This window comes from Leptonychotes weddellii, chromosome 3, assembly GCF_054177405.1.
Source record: "Leptonychotes weddellii isolate Sample4059 chromosome 3, ASM5417740v2, whole genome shotgun sequence".
Classification (NCBI taxonomy): Eukaryota; Metazoa; Chordata; class Mammalia; order Carnivora; family Phocidae; genus Leptonychotes; species Leptonychotes weddellii.
In genome coordinates, this window is record NC_138371.1 from 159649377 (window position 1) to 159674412 (window position 25036).

The 25036-nt window shown below is 37.5% G+C and overlaps 1 protein-coding gene and 1 non-coding gene across 2 annotated transcripts in view; one reads left to right on the forward strand and one right to left on the reverse strand.

The window, feature by feature from the left end:
* GPC5 (glypican 5) overlaps nucleotides 1-25036 on the forward strand; it is a 1215201-nt gene that overhangs the window by 454674 nt on the left and 735491 nt on the right. The gene's annotated exons all lie outside the window — the stretch shown is intronic.
* Nucleotides 24283-24391, reverse strand: LOC115940372 (U6 spliceosomal RNA). Its single transcript, XR_004075143.2, has one exon. It is a non-coding gene; the product is annotated as a U6 spliceosomal RNA (small nuclear RNA).

Genomic DNA, 25036 nt, shown 5'->3' on the forward strand with positions numbered 1-25036 from the left:
GGCTCTTGTTAGCTTGATAGTTCTATCACATCAACCGTATGTAAAATCTATCTTCCATTTAAATGTGACTGTCAGAGATTATTTATTACTCTATCCTTTATTAGTCTTGATTAACAGGAAGTTTTTGATTAAGCAAGGCCTTCTCATCTCTGACTGCTTATACACCAAACATTCTTTTGCTGTGGATTTGACATATTAATGGTTTTACAAAATTGGCATTTATTTGTTTCATGTTCCTTGTAAATTTGGTGCAAAGCAAATGAAACTTACTTAGCTGGACCAAGATCTTATGTTATGGGATAGCATGACACAAGAACGATCCTGCATTTACAAAAGGTACTTCAATGTCTCATTATTGGCCAAAATAAATAGTATGTTCTTGTTCAAGTTTTATCAAATATTATAAAATTGACTACTCTTAAAGGGCTTTCTTGGTTTCTCTTTTATGAACACTGGAAAGGTCATCCGTGATAAAAACAGAAGCTGATTTCATGCTATTTGAATCAAGGTGCGAGAAGAAAATGAAAATAAGCCTTAGTCTTACTATACAGTAGATTTTACTTTCAACTTCATTTGTTCTCTGTGCTTATTATTTACCGACCCTTCCACTGAGCTTCTGCCTACTCCTCTCTCAAATTGGATATCCAAGTGGAAACTCAAACTTACCGTATCTCAAACACAGTTCTTGATTTTCTGCTCAACCTGCTTCTACATCAGTCGAGCATCTCCATTTATTGCATGAGTATTTATACAGGTGCTCAGACCAAAGCTTTGTTAAACACAGATCTGTTAGGCTCCTTTTCTTTTCTTAGTTCATCAGAAAGTACCTTCAGTATATTTGCAACATTTAACAGTTCTCTCCAACTTTTCTGTTGTGTACTGAATGTTTGCATGCCCCCACCTCCAAATTCATATGATGAAGCCCTAACCCTTAATGTGATGCTATGGAGAAAGGAGGCTGTTAGGAGGTAATTAGGGTTACATTGAGTTATAAGGGCAGGGCTCTCATGATGGTCTTTAGAAGAGATCTTTTTTTTTTTTCTTCCATGTGAGAACACAGTGAAAAGTCATCCGTCCAGATGTGAGCCAGGAAGAAAGTTCCTTAGAACCTGACCATACTGGCACCCTGATCTCAGACTTCTAAGATAGCACTGCAAGGAAATAGATGCCTGTTGTTGAAACAAATCCAATCTATGGTGCATTGTTATGGCAACCCGAGCAGACTGAGATTTCTTCTCATGATGCTCTAATTATTTCTCTGCCATCTCTCACACAGAACACTGCGGTAGCCTACAAATTACCTTCCTGCCTCCTTTTTGACCTTTTTGCAGTCATAATGGTATTTCCTGAAATGTAACTTAGTTCATGTGATTTCTCTGCTCATTTGTTCCAGTGACTTCCCATGATGCTCAGCATATAACCAAACTCCCTTTTCTATAAGGACTTTTATGTTCTGGCTATTCTCTCTCTCTGATCTCATCTTCTACCTCCTTCCTGGTGCACATATGCACACACATGTTTGTACATGCATTTGCACGAACAGGCATCTTGCTTCCTTGCAATCTCACTGGATTTCTTGCTAATCCTCCAATTTACCAAGTGTATTTCTACCAGAGGGCCTTTGCACTTGCTGTCCTCTCTGCTGCTGAAGCTATTTCCCTCGGATATTCATGAAGCAGGCTTTCCCACTTTATTCCATGTTTTTGTTTTTTTTCTAAAGTTGCCTCTCTAGGAAATCTTCCCCGACATCTTTATTAAAAATGACCCCATGTCGATCCCCCCTCATTAATTCCATACTTTAATGCTGATTTAATTTCTTCAAAGCCTGTATTATTTCCTGACATTATGGTATGTATTTATTTGTTTACTGTAAACTCCATAAGGTATGAAACTTAGATTCTTTACTGAAGTGCTAGGGCCTAGAACCATCTCTTCCCAACACAGGAAGAATCCTTAATAAATATGTATTCAACCAAAGATTACCTGAATCTTGGCAATCTGTAAGCCAATTGTTAAAAAGCTCATAACATGAACTATGACCTTACATGAAAATTAGATGGAAACTATAAATCCTTCCTGTGATCGTGGTTTTAAAACCCCTCATTTGCAGGTCTTTTATCCCAGGTATGTGCAATATGACATTTTGTTTTTCAAGAGAGAAGTTGATTTAAAATCCAACTTATTTTATTTCTTGTATGTTTTAGGTATATTGCTAGCTGACATGGATTAAACACTTAGCATTTTCTGGCCCTATTGTAAATCCTTTATATGTATTTATATGTTAAATTGGACTATTACGAATATTTACCCACATAATCTCATTTAATTCTCTCAAAGATTCTAGGAGATTGGTATTGTGCTTGTCCTCATTTTTGGTGTGAAGAAACTGAAGCATAGTTGTGTTAAATAATTTGACCTGGGACACAGTCAGTGGTAAAATAAGAGCTAAATAGATGCAGTCTGACCCCAGTGTCCACAAGGTTAAACATTAAGTCTACCTCCTCAGTATCCAAAGTAATCAAACTATTAATCAACTAGAATACTTTACCCAAAACAGTGTGAGACCCATAATCTCATTATTTGTCACTGGCCATTTGTTACTAGAAGTTTCACTAGCCTCATAACTACCATCCTTCTGTTTTTAAACAGAATCAGATGACTATATTCCTACAACCTAAACTCACTTCTTGCAATTATTATCTTAATGAAATAGTAGAGTTTACATCGTCAGAAGCAATATAATTACGAACCTTCACTCTACTAATAGAATGGATTGCTGGATTGTTAGACGATACAATTACAAAGGGAAGGCACATACAGAGAAAACACTTGACGTTCATCCTGCAAACGTTGCTTTAAACACCCACCATGTTTTAATCTCTGGAGATGCCATACTTTCTTCTGTGGATGAATTCCTGTTTAGTAAAGATAACAGCCACATCGGTAGGTAATCTCAATAAATTCCCTATGACTAGAAACCTAGTGAAGACCCAAATCGTGGAGTACCCTGTATATTATGCCAAAAAAAAGGTTTGGATTTTATGCTGGAAGGTAGCGGTATTTAAAGTCAGGGATGTGAATAGCAACAGGTGCTTAACATGATTCAGTAAAGGATGAAAAGGAAGTATTAGAATTATTGTTGACATTTACGTTGACAGCACCATTTTAAATCTGGGAAGGAAATATTAGAAATGCCATTTATTTTAATTTCTAATACCCTTTAAAATTTTATATTTTTGGTATCTGTTGTATGAGTTACGTATGAATACAATATGCTAGGGGTACTTATGTAAACATTTTTAATGATACTGATGCACATTTAAAAAATTTAAGTACCAAATTTGCTATGGAGAAACATACCGTTTTAAGCATTAGAGCTCCAGAGGAATATTGAAGTTTTAGATAGACTACCCCAGAATGAATATGCTGTCAAGGGCACTGGAAGAAGCTATTGTAGTATTTCAGCAGAGAGATAAAGAATACCTTAACTAGGAAACTGTTAGGGCAAGGATTTGCCAACTATATTATATATAAATTGGCAGGATTTTATGACTAATTCAATGGGATACAGTGATGAGGAGAGAGGATTCAAGAATGACTTCCAGATTTCAAATTTACAAATTGAGGAGAAATTAGAAATACTAAGCAAATACAGAGTACAAAGAAGAAAAACCTTAGGAAGGTAGGTTATAAGTTCACTTTAGGCACAATGATTTTGAGTGTGCTTTGGAGTACTCAGCTTTAGGATGTCTGATAATTAGGGACAAAGTAAATTTGGAAAAGGCATATTTGGCAATCATTAGCACAGATGGGAGAGTAGATGGAATCACCCAGGTGGATCATATTTAGTATAAAGTACAAAGAAAAAAACATATTTAGTATATTGCAAGTTCAAGATAGATTTCTTAGAAACATCTATATTAGGACAGAGGAAGGAGACACCCTTGGAAAAGGCAAAGAACAAGGAGTCAAAGAGTGTGAGGAGAATAATCATCCTCTCAAGCTCTGCCCATGGACAGAGAGTTCTACCTAAAGTCCTCTGAGTACTATGACCCTGATGTCAGGTTATTCCTATAATGGAAATGTGGTTAAGGGCTCTCTTCTTCTGCCGCCATTAAACATTCAACTTACAAACCTATGTTACCCACTACAATATAGAAAACAAAGGTCACGTTACCTCTGGTGTTAGGGGTGTTTGGCTCATAAGGAAATAGATAAGATGAAACCATGTCAGCATCCTTCAGAGAAGATTGAAAGATAGTTTATGGGTACATGGCAGTGTTTAAATATTGCTCATGCAACTCCTAAAATAATTTTTGAAAATTTATGTATCCTCTTCTTTCATTTGAAATTGACACCTTAAAATTTATTACAAATTTAAATATTTGCAAAGAAGCTACTGTCTGGATACTTTCATTGTATACATGATTTACATCAAAACATTAGAGCTGCTGTTTAGCTCTTTCAGTCTACAAACAGTATCAGGGAAAGCCATCTTCATTGTCAAACTCGACTGCAGATTAATGACCTTACATCAGAAAAGGTCCCATTTCATTTTTTTTGTACAAATAAATAAGTTAATGAACCTCCTTGTGTATTAACCACTAGGAGTTCTGAATTCTGATTCTAAGATAGATAATTCAAAGCATTGCTAGATAAAGGATAGATGTTTCCATGATGTTTTGCTCCCATGGGTTCCCACTCTTAGCAGTTCTACACTCCAGGGCATTTAATTGTAGAAGATGGTGACAGGTTTGCCTTTCTTTTGTAAAGAAGGGAAAAGGATATTTTAAAAGAGGAGCTGGAGAAAGGAGAATTCTGAAAACACAGACACATTCGTAGCCAAGTTAATTTTTGGAAAGCATGCATACAGAGAAATCAAGGATCTGGAAAAAGATTGCCTTAAATTTATCCATGCCTATATAGCATCTGTTCAGTCTTGTTTTCCTGCAGGCTACCCCACTCCAGGAGACTCAGCTGTAGTCATCCAAGAGAAACACCAGTAGCAGTAGCCTGTTTTGTTCTTCCATTCCACATTCTTTTTGTCTGCTGCTTCTTCCTCTACTACTACCCAACTGATCCTCTTCCTCTGGGTCATCTTAAATCCAGTCAATATGATGAATTATGAGGTAGGCTATTGGGGAATTTGGTCTGCCCCCTCCCCCCCCCAGAATTCATCCCATGGAAGCCCTAATCCCCAAAGTGTCTGTCTTTGGAGAGAGAACCCGTGAGGAGGTGGTAACAGTTAAATGAGTTCATGACAGTATGGGCCTATTCGGGTAGGGCTGGTACTTTAAAAGAGAAGAAGAGACACCAGAACTCTCTCTCTCTATCCCTCTGTCTTGTGAGGACACAGCAAGCAGGTAGCCATCTGCAAGCCAGGAGGAGACCTCTCACCAGGATCCAGTCATGCTATTCACCCCAATCTCTCAGATGTTTAACCTCTAGAACTGTGAGAAAATAACTTCCTGTTGTGTAAGCCTACTCCCTGGTATTGTGCTATGGCAGCCTGAGAAGAATAATACGGATTTTGGTACCAAGAACCGGGTTGCTACTGTAACAAATACTTGAAAATGTGGAAGCAGCTTTGTGACTGGATAATGGGTAGTGGTTGGGGGAGTTTTGAGGTGCGTGTTAAAAATAATGAAATTAAGCCTGCTTCTGGTGAGTACACAGAGAGAAAAGAGGAGAGCTAGAGAGAAAGCCTCCATAAATACATAATTTTTGGAGAATACATAAATAACCATGAACAGAATATTGGTGGGAATATGGAAGTTAAAGGTCATTATGATGAGGTCTCAGGTGGAAATGAGGAACATGTTATTAGAAAGATGAAAGGGGATCCTATAAAGTAGGAAAGAACTTTCCTGCACTGTGTTCTAGAGTTTTATGGAAAATAGGAATTGGGAGTGGTAGAATTGAATATCTAGCTAAGAAGATTTTTACACCAAGTGTTGAAGGAATGGCTTGGTTGCTCCTGACTGCTTATGGTAAAATGCAACAGGAGAGAGTTGAGTTAAAAAAGGACTTCTTAGGAGGAACCAGAAATTGAAGATTTGGAATATTGTCAACCTGTCTATACTGCAAAAAAGTGAGGAAGCTGCTTCTGGAGAGAACTTCAGCGTTGTAGTTGGAGAATCACTTCATTATGAGGTTACCCATGATGTTAACCAGACATCTAAGTAGAATCTGGGAATTGAGATGGATTATACCAGCAGAGACACTGCCAGTTTGAACTGAAGGGGTCAGAGAAAGTGGGATGAAATGAGAGAAGGCTGTTGGACTGCTTGGATTCTACAGGATGGACCATAATAAAACTGTTACACTGCAAATGTGTTATTCTTGTCGAAAAGAGAGTAACCTCGAAGGCAATTTAGAGATCATCAGGGCCACTGCCTTGGTGTCACAGTTCTGTCTGCTGGAGCTTTGGGGGTGGGGTCCCACCCAGCAGAGCCCTAAGGGTGGAAAATTAACTTTTTGTCTTTTAAGCCACCCAGTGTGCAGTATTGTGTAATGGCAGCCTGAGCAGAAGAATTCAGCCACGTAATGTGCAGGCCAGGGTCATGGACATATCTGAGATGCCTCATTAGGCCTCTTATACCTATCTTCCCTTTCTTAGGAATTCCTTTCCAGGCATAGTATGACATCTTTTATTTATTACCTTCGTCATAGCCAACTGGGCCAGGCACTCCCCTCTCCCTTGCAGGGATTGCCTTGGCTAAAGACAGCTGTCCTACTGAAGGCCCCTTCCCAGGGTAGCCCCCATGGAGTGATAGATTTACTTGGTGGTACAGGGTTCAGGACAATTCTGAATGGTCGTGTAAGCTTCAGAACTGGCCATCAGTTAGTTGAGACGTCTACTGAGATGACATTGCAGCTTGACTTCCCCCTCTACTTCCTCACCTGCCCTGCCACTTGATGATGCCAGAGCTTTGTCCTAAGAAACTTGCCACATGCTGATCTCCATCTCAGAGTTTGCTTTCTGGGTAACACAGAATTCACTGCATTGGCATCCAAATAGTTTTTCCAGATTCTATTTTATGTGTATGCATGATAGGAGGGACCCAAACTGAGAAAAGACATACTACATTTTATTGTGATTTTTTTCTCTTTGTATATCTCTTTCCATATTTCATGATGAGATTCTAGAGTGCATGACTCATATATCTGTCTATGGCATTTAGGACTTTGTCAAGCCATAATAGTTCCTGGCAAATGTTTTTTGAATAAACTCTGCAGATGAGATGGTATGTCAGCAATAATATTCCCTACTCAAGGCAAGTGGTATTTTTGAATGCACACATGCTGAAACAGTATTAATAGCTGCATAATACGACGGAGTACTTATTTGTGATATACATGTAGCGTGATTGCACAAATTGGAGTTACATGAATTAAGATTTAAAACAAATAAAAATAATATTTACTTTAATTTTTCCCTGATAATGAAAGATTTGCAAAAGCATTTGCTAATGGGTCCAATTTGGAATTCTAAAATTCTTGAAGATTTGCTTTCTGCTTATGTAGGAATGCAGACGGCATATCTATCAAGTCAAGACTTACAGTCTTGGTTTGCTAAGTGTAACCAAGTGAGTTTTATCTAGGGTCCCTATGCTTTATCCATGAAATGTGATTAAATGCTATCTAAATACTTTTTCTACCTGAAAATTCTATTTTGTTATCTGAAATGAACCACCTCTAATCTCATACCTGGTTGTTGAAATAAGGCAGACAATCAAACTAAAGGGTAGATGATAATAAAGATGCTGACTGGTGTCTCTGTTTCTGGTGGGACATCATTAATGTTTTCTAAATAGAAGCTGAACTTAAGTTATCCCCATTTATATCCAGCTTCCCAGTCCTACATAAGATTAATTCGTTTTCTTTTCATTTATTCAACAAATATTTACTGAGCACCTATGTTAGATCAGGTGCTTTTTAGATGTTTGGGGGAGTACATCAGGGAACAAAAAAAGATCTCTGCTCTCATGGAGACTGCATTCTTTGATGATATAGTGAACATAGTGAATATATAAACTATATTGTAGGTGACAGGACTATGAATTTGAAAGATGTGGAACAAAGAAAGAAGATACTGAGATTGTCCAGAGTAGAAATTGTGGCAAGTTGCAATATTAAATGGGATGACTGGGTAGTCTCTATTGAGCAGCTGAGATATGAGCAATATTTAAAGAAATGAAGAAGCTAGCCACGCTGACACTTGGGGAAGAGAACCCAGAGAAGAGAGAACATCTAGAGCAACATTGGAAAGGCTGGGTGTGTTTCGAAGGTTTAAGAAACTGTAAGGGTGCCGTGTGGCTGAAACAGAGTCAGGAGAGAAGTCAGAAATCAAAAGTGGGATGGGTGGTGAAGAAACAGATCCTCTGTGGCTTGATGGGGCTTTGAAGGACTTTGAATCTCACTCTGAATGAAATGGGTAGCCACTGGAAGGCTTGGAGCAGATTTTTAGGAGAGTAACAGAGTCCTCCTTGCCTCTTTTACTGATCGCCCTGGCTGCTTTGATATGAACAGCCTACCTGTGGGAGTGGCAAGGGCAGAGGATTAAGGGATTAAAAGATAACTGCTGTTACTCTGGGGAGAGACTATGTCAGGCGGCACTAGGTATTAGCAGTGGAAATGCTGACAAGTGATTGGCTTCTGGATATCTGAAAAGATAGTGGCAAGAGAGATTTCTGTTGGACTGGATATGGGACACAAGAGAAAAAGAAGAATTTAGGTTGAGTCCAAAGGTTTGTTTGAACACCAGGGCTGATGGAATTGGCACCAAGTGAGATGGGATGTGATGGTGGAACAGGTTGTGGGTTGGCAGGTTGGTTCATGATAAAACTAAAACACTTATGGTACCATCTGAGGAGAAATGCCGAGTGGGCAGTTGGTACCTAAGACTGGGGTTCATGAACGTGATCTAGGCTGGAGATACATGTTTGACATGTTTTTGGTATATATGTGTTATTCAAATTCTTGAAAAAGAAGAGGTTCCCAGGGGAGGGAGTGTAACTAGAGCACTCTGTGAAGAGGACAGGACAGCATAGCTAGGGGCTCTAACGTGAAAAGGAAGGTGAAAAGTGGAGAAGCAAGGGCATTAAGCTGAGAACAGCTTATGAGGTGGGAGGAAAGCCAAGTGAGTGTGTTTTCCTTGACGTCAAATGAAGAAAGGGCATCTGAGGAAAACATGATCGGTTATGTAAAATCTTGCTAGCAATTCACTTAAGAAGATGTCTGAAATTGACTATTTAATTTAGTAACGAGGAAATAATTGGTAACTTGATCAGAACAGTTTAGGAGGTGTGGTGGGAGTGAAGCCAGATGGGAGGGGGTTAAGGCAGAAAGACATGAATTGGAGACCATAAGTCTGGTCAAATTTTTGGACAATTTTTGCTAAAAGGGAGCAAGAAATTGGATGCAAGGTGATAGAGGAAGTGGATCAAGACAAGTTTTTTGTTGTTGTTGTTGTTATTGCTTTAAGTATTTTATTTTGCTTTGTTTTTGTTTGTGCTTTTCAGAAAGAGAAAGTAACAGCAAGTTGATGTGCCAGTGGGAATTATCAGGAGAGAATGGGGACCGGATGATGGTAGAGAGAGTAGGGAGCCATCCCTGAAGTGAGGAGTTCAGAATTCCTTCTCCTCGGTCTAACAGCAACGTAATTGTTGAAAGCTATAAAATAATAATAAAAGAACCAACAATCATTTAAAGTCTCTGTAGATTGTTCTAATAGCTATTGGGGAACACGAATTCCTATCTCCTTCAAGGTCCTTCTAGCCAGACTAAGAATCAAATTGACATGAGACAGATTAACAGGAGAAAACTCACATTTAATAGTATGTGTATGGGGAATCCACATGGACGTGGAAATTCCAGAGACAGTCAGGTAAAATGTATATATACCTTTCTGAACTAAGGAGAAGAGAATAAGGGGCCTGGGTCTGAAAGGGAATGCAATTCACAGGAAGAATGAAAAAGAGTAAATGTTTGGTAAGCACATATTTGCTGGGCCACTCAGAAACAATAGGGCAGAGAGGATTTGATCAAACAGCTTCCTCCCTATCTGTGCTACCTAGGTCACAGTATAATGTAGTTGTCTATGGTGACAGGTCTCTTCCTGGAGCAGGTCATCTTCCTAAGTTATTTTACGCATTTGTGGAGGAGGTAAAGAGCTTTTCCTGAATCTGTCGGGTTTTGATTGCTTTTTAACTCAAAATAATCTTCATGCCAAAGTGGCCTATCTAGGGGCTGCCAGGCCTTGGCCCTCAGCAGAGGACAAACAGTCCAGAAATATTAATTCAAGAAATTCTACTAAATTTCAATAAGAGCAGTCAGAGTTGATACGTATATTATAGTTTGCTAGGGCTGCCATAACAAAATACCACAGTCGGGGTGTTTTAAACAACAGAACTTGATTTCCTCAGGCGGCGTTAGGATGAGGCCTTTACACCCATCATACAAGGCAAATGACAGAAAACCAGAAGAGTCCTCTTGAGATCACAGTTCATTGTGGGGGGCAGGAAGACTTTGAGCATGCACTAAGCTGCACCGCCTCAGGAACAGGCAGAACATGATGTGAGGCAGACTGTGAAGCACTTTCCCAAGCCTCACACAGACACAAAGGGCAGGAATCTCAAGGCTTAAATACAGCTTCTGACAAAACACTGAACAATAAGCAGCTGGCCTAGGGGTGACTCCTAAGAAGCCAGGCTTAACCAACTGAGCCACCCAGGTGCCCCCTAAGAAGCCAGGCTTAAAAAGAAAGTCACACTCATCTCTGGAAAATTCTGGAAAACTGTTTGCAAGCCCAGTGCTGCATCCATTCAGAAATGATGTCATGAGCTGAACTGCCAGGTGTTGAAGTAGTTGGTCAAGACAAGTCAAAATGACAATAATGATGAAGGCTTTATTCACTTCTTACATTAGCATAAATAAGAGGCCAGAAAGAAGATATGGGCTCCCAGAATGTTTCATCTTCTCCCACGGAATGGCCCTGGACAAGAGACAGACATATCCGCACAAATGGGGGGAATTATCTCATCACCAAGAGAGCTCTGAACAAGAAGTCCCTGCCCTTTTATAAACTCTGGGGCAGGAGAAGAGGGAGAGGGGGAAGCATAGGAGTGGAGAAGTACTGAGTACTGAATCACTGTAGAACAAAATGTCTCTAAGGTTTCCACTCCTTCCCCTGATAAAGAGGTCTGGGCAGGGACACTGGGGAAGGCCACCCAATAAAGAGTGCTGCGAATGGAGGCACATGGACTAGGAATATAATTACGCAGAAAAGATGCTGGCCAGGGGTCCTGAGTCACTGATTGCAACTCCCCTTCCAGACTGGCCTACATTGGCTCCTGCAAATTTGGTGGGCAGAGGGCAACATTCCTCCATGAGGCTTGCCAAGTGAAGTCTTCTAATTGCTTATTCTTGGCCTTAAGGATCACACATAGGGTTTTAGCCAGGAGCCAGACTCCTTGGCAATCAAGAAAGGGAATTATCAATCTACTATCCTTTACTGAAAGAAGAGCAAAAAAAAAAAAAAAAAAGTAAATGCTCTGGACTGTGAGAGCCACCTTCAAGACATCCATTTTTCATCCATCCATCCATCCATCCATCCATCCATTCAGTAAAGGGCAAAAATCTAACTTGCTAAGGGGGCTAAAGTACCACCTTTCACCCGTAAGTGGCTTATGATAACCCAGGAGTGGCTCCAAAATAGCCAGGCTAAAAGATAAAAACAAATAGAAAAATATATCAGTAGGAGCATATTTGAGAACTTACACATTGCTAGGGAAATAGATTTTAAGAATTAGCTTAGCCAAATCATTAATCAACCCCCCTTCCCAAAATACAGTAACAAAAAAACAAATGGCCAAGCAGACAACAACAAGAAATGCTGTGGTGAGGGAGAGGTGTAACCATATTTGCATAATCTATTATTTAAAATATCTAATTTTCAAAAAAAAAGACATGCAAAGAAACAGCAAAGTGTGACCCATATGCAAAAGCAAAAGCAGTGATAGAAATTGCCACGGAGAGGGACCACTGGGTGGGTTTAACAGACAAAGAGTTCAAAGCAGTTATTATAAATACATTCAAAATATGTTCAAAGACATAGAAGAACCATGCTTAAAGAATTAAAGGAACATACGACAATGTTTTACTGAATATGGAATATCAATAAAGAAACAAAAATTATTTGAATAAATAACAACAGAGAACAAAATTATTTTAAAAAATGGAAAACGAGTTGAAAAATACAATAACAGACATGAAAAATTCAGTAAAAGGGTCTAGCCATAAATTTTATGAGAAGAAAGAACCTGCAAACTTGAAAATCAATGAGATAATGCAATCTGAAGAACAAAGAGGGAAAAAAGTATGAAGAAAAATGAACAATATCAGATAAGTGTGGGAGACCATTAAGCATATCAACATAATGGGAATTCCAGAAGAAGTGGTTAGAGAGAAAAAGAAAAAAAAAAATAGAAGAAATAATCGCCAGAAAGAGGGAGGATAGGATAATTATCCTTAAAGGCCTTTGAGAATTGTGAGTTTAAAGTGGGATTGGTCAGAATGGTTGTGTGTGTGTTCCAGCCATATTCAGTTATGTGATCTGATCATGGAAGGGGGAAAGAGCTGGATTGAACCAGAGTTGCAGTGGTGCCAAGCAAGCTGGAAAAAGTGAGGGGGTAAGGGAGGTAAAGAAGGTATACAAGAGTGATTACGACAGACCGTGGAATTTAAACTGAGTAAGGAAAGAAGGAAGTGTATCAATGCACAGAGAAAGATGATTGCACAAATGACTTGGAGGTCATGTGCCAGATAGATTTGAGGTGTCCATCAGTGAAGGGGACTCATTACACTATGTATATGATTATGTATATCACATAATCATGGTTCCATGCATATGTTAAGGTGAGTGGTAATGACAAGGTCTAAGATTTGACATTGGAGGGAATGACTGAGGTAGATATCCTTGGAATGGAAGCATTTACGAAATTAAGAATACAGGGTATTGGAAAAAATAATGTGCATTATATAGAAATTACAAGTCAGGCATTCTAATGGACAGAGTAGGAGTGAACCAGGGTCTAAAATTTTTGACAAATACATAGGAATGATTCTGCTGGTGAATAACTGACAGCAATGACATTTCTTTTCCAGCAGGTGACCATTGAGTCCTACAGGGTAGGCATGTCATTTAAATCAGATTATGTTAATGTTCCCTTTTTCTTCAGGCTGTGTGCTTACAATGTGACTTTTTCAACTGGAATGGTAATTCTCAATGCATATAACATAATGTGGTTCTGTTGGCTTCAGCCCTATAGAGTCGATCTATGTATCTAGTCTAATCCCTTTGGCTTCAACTTCCCCATGATTCTTAGCATATTTTTCTTAGTTCTATCCTATACAATATTTCCTGTGCAAGTTTATCCTATATTTTATAATCTATTATTTACCTTAAATTCTTATCTCTATCTTGAATTGTTTTTACTGATATATTAGCCAAGGTTCTTAACTATGTGCAAGGGAATATACTTTATCCTGTTTAAGAATAACCTGTTTATTGAAGGGATAAAGCTGTCTCACAGATTAATTAGTAGGGTTACAAAAACGAGATCCTAGGCTAAGCTTCTGGAACATTCCCACGCTGGTTAGAACTGGTCTGCACGGGTACAACTGCCTCTCTGTGATAGGCAATTTAAAGAATGAGAAGCTGACACTACAGCTGTGTCAAAAAGTAGTCAGGACACTGCTTAATCTGGATGCTGGATAGCTGCTTCTCCAGCCCAAAGAGTTTCTTTTACTTTATCAAATGATTGCGGCCCATGAATGGAGATCTTCCGCAATGATATCTAACTGATGGACTCTAAATTATAACGGAAGCCCTAGCTGCAAAGGATTCTGGGAATTGTAGTTTTTGCTGCCCATCCCCAGCAAGCTGGACCATGGTAGGGCAGATACAAAGAGTGTTAAACTCCAGCATCCAGTATCAACCAGATGTACGATTTCTAGCCTTTAATGAACTTTGAAATATGGCATGAGGATTAAATACACTAACCAAATTTGGTCATGATAAAGACTTCACTCACATAATTCACCCAGAACTTGTTGTGTTAAGACCTAGCATCTTTCAAAGAGAGTTTTATAAAGAAAACCTTTAAAGATGTCTGCTTCTAGCAGAGATGAAAACTCTAGGCTTGCTCAACTTGAAAGGGCTAATGAGAGTAATTTTAGCATGACCACTAGCATCACTCACAGTATTTGATTTGGTTAATTTACCACCCCCATTTAATTCCCTCATGACTTGAAACCTATCTGGAAATGAATAACAGGAGTTAGAAAGAGAAGAAATTGTCTGCTTTATTATAGATGCAGAGCTGGATTAAAAAATATAGCTTGGGCTTCAAACCAAATCTTTTTTCCTTTTTCTTGTTCTTTCCATAGAATTTGTATAAAAATATTACCAACAGAGCAGCTGAATAACTGAAAACTTTACTGCACAAGGCATAGATTGTTCTTTTTGGTTTATTGCATGGAAGATACAAGATTGGCCAGCAGAATGCATAGGACTCACAGGCAAATAGTTTCTAAAACCAGATCCAAGAATGGTAGATTGACAAAGAAGGAGAAAAAAACACATGAGCATCTAAGTTTAGTACATTAACCTTCCCAATTCAAGCTCTTGAGGAAATAGATATCAGACTCTTACCATTTCCCCAATCAGATCTCTCCTCCCAAAGGAAGAAGCTAGTGAGTGCCAAGGAGGAGACAGCAACTCCAGCCCTAAAAGTTTTTTGAGTCCTTCCAATTTATTCTGCTGATTAGTCACACAGTTATGCATTTTATTAGAAAATCCTTCAAATATAAAGATATAATATCTTCCCAAGTGCTTGCAAAAAAACCTCACAGATTTAAGGGAGACAGGATTTTTCATCATTGCAAAGGAAGGGAAAAAATACACTTTGGTCTTACCTCTAAGCAGCAAATAACAGCAAGCAGATTGCTGTAATTTTAATAACTGTGTGTATATTTTTGCACAGATTTCCTTAAATGCCTATAAGATGCCCACTTAATGTTTTTAACTCACTGATTTTTTTATAAAACAATGAGGAGTAATTTTCAAAGGCACTTATGAAGTCTTCTCTTATCTCATTAAAACAATGGGGTTAAGTGACTTTACATTTACCTCCTTAGTGCAAAGGGGATTTAATTTCCAAGCGAGAACCCACAGTGATACCACAGATCCTTTTTCCTTTTCTTGCTTCCATTTAGTTTGGTTTGACATGAACCCAGAATGAGGAGAAAGAAAACAAACCTATGCTAACAACTACAGAGTTACAGCAAAATTATTTTAGATAATCTCAAATCATTTTCTTTTGTAGCAGAATATATAATAAAAACAACACTAATTAGGGTGCCTGGGTGGCTCAGTCGGTTAAGCGTTTTGGCTCGGGTCATGATCTGGAGTCCTGGGATCGAGTCCCACATCGGGCTCCTTGCTCCGCGGGGAGCCTGCTTCTCCCTCTCCTCCCCACTTGTGCTCTCTCTGACTATCTCTGTCTCTCTCTCTCAAATAAATAAATAAAATCTAAAAAGAAAATTAAAAAAACACTAATTAAATTTTCTCATATCTGAATCCTCAGTAAGACAGCATAAAAATGTCAAACATCATCAGAGAAATGGTTGCTGATCACGAAAATACACCTAGAATCTTAAAATAATGATGGGTTTCTTCCTTGATTGTACTTTTTTCTCATTTTTCTTTGACTTTCTCTTTGCCCCTTACATAGTTTTCCCCCTATTTGCCACCATAGTCAGGAGAGCATTGTATCTTCCACATATTGTATGACACGTGATGTGATGACTTGTATTATTATTGTTGTTGTTCCAATGTCTTCCAACCTTGATAAAGCCACGAAGTCAATAAAGGGCTTGTTTGTATATATAGATATTTTCTCCAGTAGTTGTATTTTCAACCTTTTAACCCATATTTTAACTAGTAGCTCTAGTTTTTAGTTAACATTTGTTCAGTAAACATTAAGGGAAGAGGTATTGTGATATTGAGGTTTTCTAAAACTCCTTCCTTAATATTGAACACAGTGCGCTACTAGGACATAGTAAATACTCAAGGTCAATTTTTGAATCATGGAATTTTAAAACTACAATAGAATTTACTAATTTAAGTTATTTGGAGGCAGGAAACTGAGACATAGAGAGGTTAAGTGATTTGACCAAGATCCTGAAACCAGTTACTGAGTGTGATCCGTGATATGGCCAGAAGTCAAGCCTGACGATAAATGTTCTAAGTCACTCAGTTAACTTTAAGTTTGAAATGCAATGACGTGATGGAAGGAAGCCCGTGATGGCATCCTACTGGGAATCAAAGTGAGGCGTGAAGGAAGTCTGATGCATGGGTCCTAACTACAGGTGAAAAAGATATAGAATTAGAGCTATAAAGTCATGCATATTAAACAGCTAGAGATCTATATCTATCTGTAAGCTCACAAAAGGGTTTTAAAACAAATGTCTAAAATGGTACTTCTCTTTTCCTTCTACTTTTATTTTTTATAGAAAATGTGATAGAATGATATTTTCTTAGGAATCATTAATTGAGATACCTCAATTTATATCCCAGAAACCCAGCTGAATATAGTAAAGACCTTAGATAATGGATAACATTGTACCATGAAAGGGGGACATGGAGCCAAATGATCAAAGTTCAGCCTTATTTTCCTCATAAGTGTAATTGAAGTAATAATAACACTTCTTACAGGGTTGTTGTTGAATTATGTATACTATATAATAATATTTTATTCATAGTATATATAATAATATTGATATGTTCTGATTATATTCATAATATGCCATTAAATATTATGCACATATTATTATAAATAAGATATTTTGTTATAAATGTGCTATTTGATTATATTAACTGTATATTCAAAATTGAGACTTGACTAAACTGTGATAAAATATTAGATGTTTATAGAAATCTTCTGATTTGTCCCATCAAAGAGGAATTAAGAGAAAGAGGTTGGAGGACAGGGTTTGAGAATGACAATATTAAAAGTCAGCCAAGAGGGCAAAAAGGCTCCTCACATGCTCTAATTGTCTAAATGAGTATCTCTCCAGAAGGCCAGTGCATCCATTGCTGGTACATTTGGTATAAGTTTTGAAAATATAGTGTTTTTTACTTAGCAGAGTTTCTGTTTTATACACTGACTTTTCTGATTCTTACAACAAAAATTTACGATCTTTCCCATGTTGACTTTCAAGAAATCTGATTTAGCAATATAATACTTGCCTGAGTGAGCGATTAAAATTTTTTAAATGCAGTTAAATCAGGTATTTTTCCTCTATGATATGAAGCAGCTCATAATGATTTTTTTCTCAATTTCATTATTAAGGTGACCAATGGTTTGGTGATTATATTGACAAAATAAATGACAAAAAGAATCCTACCATGTATTTCTGGGTCTTTAACTTTTTTTCCTTAAAAAGAAAACACAAAACAACACCCTAATAATTGTTAGCATAATCTAGACTTTCAATTGAAATACAGTTCAGTTGGAATAGATTTCTCTCTATATGACTAAGATAAAGTTTCTTTTTTCTTCTCTTATCATGTCAAATGAAAATAGCTATGCAAATTTTTAGCAAATTTCGAGAGAAGTTTTGGTATGGCCTGAAAAATATGGGCCATACAAAAAATTCATAGAGGCGTGCCTCATTGATAAACGTTTTGAGAACAGCTAAAACAGAGTAATGATTTTTACCTAAATTGACAGTATAATTGGGATAATCTGATAAAAAATATATACCTAATATACAGCTGACCAAATATATCTATATATAACTATGTATTTATATCTACATATGGATCTACATATTATTTATTTTCTATTATTTTTCATGGTCCAGGAAGACAACCACCTGCTACTGTACCCAAGTCATTTTCTGTTTGTTTATATGGCTTTAATTTTCCTTTTAGCACTTCATTTCCTGACCTTATAATGTATGTTTATTTTTAAAAATTTTTCCTAAATCCCCAAAGTCTGGAACAGAGCCTAGCATTTATTATGCGTTAAATGAATATTTGTTGAATAAATAAAGATGGGGAGAGAGTAAACTAACATTGCTTTAAAATCTCAGCTCCAAATAAAAAGATACAAGGGAAGCAGGAATTATAGGTGTTTATGTACCATTGAGCTTTTTTCATATTCTCAATTCTGCTTAGTTGTTTTCTTGGGAGAATTAACTGTAATGATGATTAATGGTTCCTTTATGGAATGCTGGGTGGGGAGATAGTCCAAAATGAGTCTACTAATATTACATAAAACAGTATTTTGTAATGTTTTAACCACGAATTGCCTCTAAAGGCAATATTGAATATAATGGAATAATTACAATTTTTGGTGCTAGATAAAACTAGATTGAAATCTTAATTAACTTTGTTTCATTATGACCAAAAAAATGTATAAAAAGAGCAGCCAGCCTCCATTTTTATGATAGAAGTGAAGAGAAAAAGGAGTCTAAAAATGAGATTTTTTTTTTAGCCAGAAAATATTATGTCTGGAAGAATTTGAAAAGAAATTCAGTGTTAGCTTGGATTTTTTTTTTTATATGAATTGTCCATGATAAGCTCTAAGTGGAAAGGATTGAAAGCTGGCCATGAAATTCTTCATGTCGGTAACACTCGTCTTCCTGGAACATGGAAAATGATAGAAAAACATTAAAAAGGCTTTTAAATAGTGAAATAAGTGAGAAAGAAACAGGGGGGCCCTGTTGAAAGTAAGATTGTAATAAGAAATAAGGAGTTCATACTAATGTGTTTATATGTGCAAGTTTGGTGAGTTCTTAGTACCTGACTGTTCTTAATTCTAGCTGTCCATCAGAGTCCATGTGTGTAATGTTCACAGGGAGGGTTTTAGGTACAGTGTACTTGAGTTATAACAACAAATGTAACTTTTTATTTTTTATTTTTTTGGCATTGGGAAAAGGCAATTTAAAGCCTAGATCTTCTCTAATAAAAAAACAAACAAACGAAAAGGAATAGCATATTTAGACAACTTCAGATATTACTTATCAGAGGAAGGCTTTAACAGATTGTTTTTATGGTGGTGTCTACCTTAGGAGGAACATAATGAAGACTCTCATTTTGATAAGGGGCAAGAGGAGGGAGAAATCACAAGACTGAACATACCAAAAAATGTTGAGATTCAGTTGAGATCAGTGCAAAGTCCCTGACTCCATCAGGCAGAATGAGGGTAATGCGCCTGGAGACAGCAGCGGGGAGACAGAAGCATACATCGCCTATTTTCCAATTTAATATTCAGAGAATTAGATATTTTACATAAATAATTTTTCCAATATTTAATTTTAAATCTCAAACATTTTTCCTAATGTTTTAAGTGGAGTTTGTAAAACATTTCTGCAAAAAATTAGGACACCTTTTTCCAAACTGTGCTATACAAAACCCAATGTTTTCAGAAATATTTAAAGGATTGTGCAAAGAAAACATGTCTTCATGGTCATATAGCTTGGAGAAATACCGCACATGCCGTTTTTACTGCATGTGTTAGAGGAGAACAGTGGTGCCAAGAAGTCCGCCGAAAGGAAACTGGCTTAGCTTTATTTAATTTCGTATTTTTAAAATACATTTGATTATAGAACTCATTTTTGTAGAAAACATTTTGGAAAATACTAATTTTTTAAGGAGCACAGTTGGGGAATTAAAGCCATCATTATTAATAACCCTTTACTACAGTGCTTCTCAAACTTTAATATGCATATGAATCTCCTCGGAAACTTGGTAGACCCCAGATTCTGCTTCATCATTTGTTGGAGGTGAGAATGAGATTCTCCATTTCTAGCCAGGTCCCTGGTGATGCCCAGCCTGCCCGTCTGGAGTCCACACTCTGAACAGCATGGTTCTGTTGCACCATGGTTCTTTAGTTCCACAGAGATTATCAAGACATGGAAAGATGTAAAGCCACTTTTACATTAGTGACTTCAGCCTCTTAGGCTAATGAGGCGAAACGAATCATTAGGATGGAATCTTTTAATTTCAGCCTCGATTAGCATCAGGATTATGAAGTGAAGGTAAAACAGAAGATAGAGCCCCTCTCAGATAGAAATTAGCAAAAAGAGCATGTGAAGAGGAGTCTTTTCCACAGCTCCAAGACCACTCTCCTCCAGACCAGACATATAAAAAGGGAGATGTGGAAAGAGAAGGTTCCTCATAGGGCTGGTTTAACAGAGCTGATGCCACTGTACTATTCCTTTCCCTCCCTCCCTCCCTCCCTCCATTCCTCTCTCTCTCTTTCTTTTCTTTTCTTTCTCTTCTTTCTTGTTTGGTCCCCTCTTTCTTTTTTTTTTGTTTTTTGAGAGGTTATTCAGATTGTTGTAGTCTTATTTGTAAAAAAAAAAAACTTTATACACGCATATCTGGAAATATGTACAAATTATATTACTATACATTAATCTGTATCAATAAAGAAATTGTGTATTACCTTGATATTTGTTCTTTTTTTTAGGGAATTTTTTTACATTGTAGATTTCACTTATGGAGGGAGGAATGAAGAGAACATAATACATACCTTAAAAACAATTAAGTTATTTTGGGTGTCTATGTGTGTATGTGTGTATTCTCATTCAAGTGCCGAATAAAATCCTGATTTTGTGCATTAAGTACAAACACAAAAATTAAGAGACACAGGGCCAAGACTTACTTTTGTCCTTTTGGAAAAGTTGTATACTTGCCTTTTTTTTTTTTTTCTGACAAATGACAAGGCAACTTTCTCACCTCTTTATGAGCTAATATTATTATGTCTATTCTGTCTGATGGGCCTTAGTGTTGGTGCCAATTTATTGAGCGTTTACTATGAATCAGAAATCATGCTGGTATTTTATGTATATTAATTTACGTAGGCCTCACCCTTCCCCAAGTTTTGATGTAGGGATTTTTATCCCTATTGATATGAGTAAAACGAGGTTTGCCGTATTAGCAAGTCTAAGCCTCACCTGGGTCATACAGAGTAGTAAAACCAGACTTTGAACCCAATGAGCTAACAAGGCTTGTACCTGTAGCAACTATGACCTAGGAGAGTATAAACATTTGATATCTGCAAGGAGTCTGCTTCATCCTGCAGGTGAAATGTAAATTTGGTGGGGATTTGTTCTCTATTTGCAATGCTCTTGCAAACATTATGCCATAGGTCTTCTTTGCCCATTATTTACAATAACTGCAATTTAATATCATCTCTAGACGTCACATTAAACTATACAGAATCCCCAAGTTTAAAGAAAAATATGCTTTGATTTTATCTCTACTTCTTTTTGGGGGATGAGAATTTGAACGATTCTGAGTTTTACGGGTATCCTATATATGTTCATGGACACAAAATTAATTCCCTGTGTCTCAAGGGTAGCACAGACATAAAAAGGCCAATTACAATTTTATGAATATGGAATATAAGATCTGGGGCTTCGATTTTCTCTATTGTTGCATTCTAAATAACAGTGCTATTTCTAGGGAATACGTACATCCTTTCTGACACGACAACTAGGAACTTTCATTAGAGAAAAATGAAAGCAGATGCAACGTGAGTCCCCATATAGTGTAAGTAATGTTAAAATAGATTCCAAACTGGTGTCTTGTTTTGATGAAAACTCAGAAGACAATTTGGAGACTGTTTGTCAGACTCCGGAGACTGAGGCACAGATGGAGTTCTGAATTAAGTGACTTTGTATTTTGAGATTTGAAATGAGCCCTAGTCCCAAATGTATATTTCAATGATTGTGAACTAATTGGATGTGGTAATTGATTATTAAAGGGTTTATATTCTTAAAATTGTGAGGTTCATAAGTAGTCATTTAAACATTTGTAGCAAAATTAAAGATGTCAACTTTATCTCTAGATTAATATATAGACAGAATTGAATGAAGCATATTTTGGTTGGAGTGCTCACAAAATATTCTGGATGAGTGAATTTTCCATAAAGCCAAAGAAAATTCCTTGAGATAACAAAAATTTAAATATTTTAATTGGTTTAATATGGACAACAATAAAATTTACTTCTTGCTTCCCTGCTGCACCAAGCAATTTTGAAATGAATGCTATTTAGACTTTTTTTGGTTGACCAAGAAACATCCTGAATGCTAATTCATTCAACAAATATTCATTTCATAAAGATGTAATGCATACCTACAATGTGCCAGGTTCTGTTCTTGGTTTTGTCAGCCTCTGGAGAGAAAAACAACCTACCTAATAGATATCCAAGTGGCCTGTATTGAAGACTAAAAAATATGGAGGGTCAAGGAAGCTAGAGGTCCCACTTTTATATAGGGTGGTCAGGAGAGGTCTTACTGAGCAAGTGATATTTTGAGGGAGTTAGCCATACACTGTCTAGGAGACCAACATCTCAAGCGGAAGGAATTGCAAAGGCTCTGAGGCAGGAGCATATCCAGCTTGATCATGGCAAGCACACGGCTGTGGCTGGAGAGGGGGCGCGGCAGCAGACAGCGTTAGGAAATAATTAGGATCGCTCTGGGTCATGATCCATATTTGTGACAAAGTCCTCACTCCTATGTAGAAGATGGAGGGAGGCATTGCGTTTTGCTAAAATGTGAATGTTTGCTTTAAACTTACCCCTCGTTTATACACATGAATACTATAATCTGTGCAAGAACATTTGCTCACAATTGGGCATCCAGAAGGCTCAGTTCTGGTGGAGACAGACTAAGGATTGAGAGGGTAGGCAAGCTAGCAGAGCAAGACCACCAGGCTGTGCTTCATCAAGGGGGTGCTGACACCGAGGCAGCAAATGAAGAGCAGCCCCACCCAGGTTACACCTCCCTTTGCAGAATCAAGGGACATTTTCTCCTTTCTTATGTGGCACAACCCACAAGAGCATCATGCTCTCTGCCCTTTATCACTCACTCAATCTCTCCTTCTATAAATCACTATAATTGTCAGACTTCCCTAATGCAAGCTGAAGTCCTATCCTGGGGCTGTGATAGAGTGGGCATCTCCATTTTTCTTTCCCACTTCTTTTTTTTTTTTTCCTCGTAAATGAAAGTGTGTCAAAGATTTTATTCAACTCATTAATTAATGAGACAACCAGTAGGTGTTACAACTGGCTCAGAGAGAACTCAAGTACCACACGGTTATAGGCAAGTAGGGAATGCTGAAATGAATTTATCTTTCTCAATTCTGATTCTTGTGGTTAAGCAGGTTCCTCTCAAACCAAAGAGGAACTCTTTATTTCCTGTGCTAAATAACTTGGCGTAAGTAAACTGTGTTTTCCTCAATATCTACCTTGACTGCTAATATACCTATTTTCTATTCTAGAAGAACAAATACCCTCTTACATCTCCTTGGTGATTATAGCTCTCTTTTTACAAACCATTCTTTTTCAAATAACTATGGGACCAGCTGATATTTAAGTACCTTCATGTCTGAAGACAAACACTGTGTTTCCACATCTACACAATGTCCCCATGGGGTGAATGCTGCCAACACTCTCCTACTTTTACAGATCAGGAAAGCAAGATTCCCCAGGGTCTGTATGTTGTCCTAAGTCATGGCAGGTACACATCCACAAATGGAGTCCATATTGCAAATCTTCCTAAGGTTTATTCTCCATCCTCAGAAATGCCCTCCCCGGCAGTTTAGGTTTATGGGATCTGGGGAACATCCACATTTTATACCAGTATCTTCTGAACACCTTACCAAAGAGGTTTGGGCTGAAGTGGATGAGGTGGGCCAGGCTAGGAGGAGTAGAGGAATGTTAAGAACATGGTTCCCGGTTGTGCCTTTTTGCTCTTAACAAAAATATTTGGAGAATTGGAAATATAAAGTAAGGCAGGAAGGAACTTACAAAGATGAGCTAACAAGTTTGATTTGATTCTGTAAACTGTGAAGAATTAAACAGGCTTTCAGGAGGAAAGTGACCTTGTTCATTAGCATAAATTGAAAATACGATAATATTGGAGCTTCCGTCCTAATTAAGATGGGAAACAGAACAGTGGCAGGCTGATGACATTGGGCATATGAGGCATTCTGTTTTATCATGTGTAGAAACAGGCCCAGTGATGGCCAGTTAGTTTATGATAGAAACTGATTAGGTCTCACATTTCTTGGCTAGGCATATTTGTTCTTTCTCTATTTCACTGTAATGAAATGAAATGCATTTAGATTTCCGTAAATGAAGGTGATAAAATTATGACATGTTCAATTCACAGTTTTCTCTCTTTTTTTCTTTTTTTTTTTTAAGCTGTGGAATACTCACAATTTGCATGTCAAATTTCTTGTGCAGGGGTCATGCTAACCTCCTCTGTGTCGTTACAATTTTAGTATATGTGCTGCAGAAGCGAGCACCCACACTTTTTTTTTTAATGGTAGGTTAATTCCATAGATTTACAAAGAAATGCTTGTTTTCCTCCCTATTCCTTCCCTAAATTCTCTTGTGTATACCAGTTATTTAGGAGAACAGAGGGAGTGGGCTCTCATGCACACACATACATGCACACACCCCACAAATTAGAAATTGCCAACTATCAGATGGGGAGAGAACCCTGAACTCACAAAGTTCTTCCATGTCTTAATGCATAAGTTAGAATAACACATATTATTTTATTTTATTCAGGTTTGATTTATTTAAAATATGTTTATTAATACATAGGTTAATTTATACATAGGTATGTTTGTACATAGGTTATATTTAATTTACCATTGAGTATCTGTGTGTTTCCAAAATGTGAAAGTTGGTTTAATAATATGCCCCAGAAGGGAATTATGTATTTTGGACTCATCTTTTCCAAAGCATATTTTAGGCAAAGCATGCCTTCAACCAACTTTATAACTTAAAAATCGCAGTTCCTGGGGGTGGAGCAAGATGGCGGAGGAGTACGAGACCTGGATTTCGTCTCCTCTCAGGAATTCAGCTGGATAGGGATCAAACCATTCTGAACACCTACAAACTCAACAGGAGATCAAAGAAAAGAAGAGCAACAACTCTCTCAT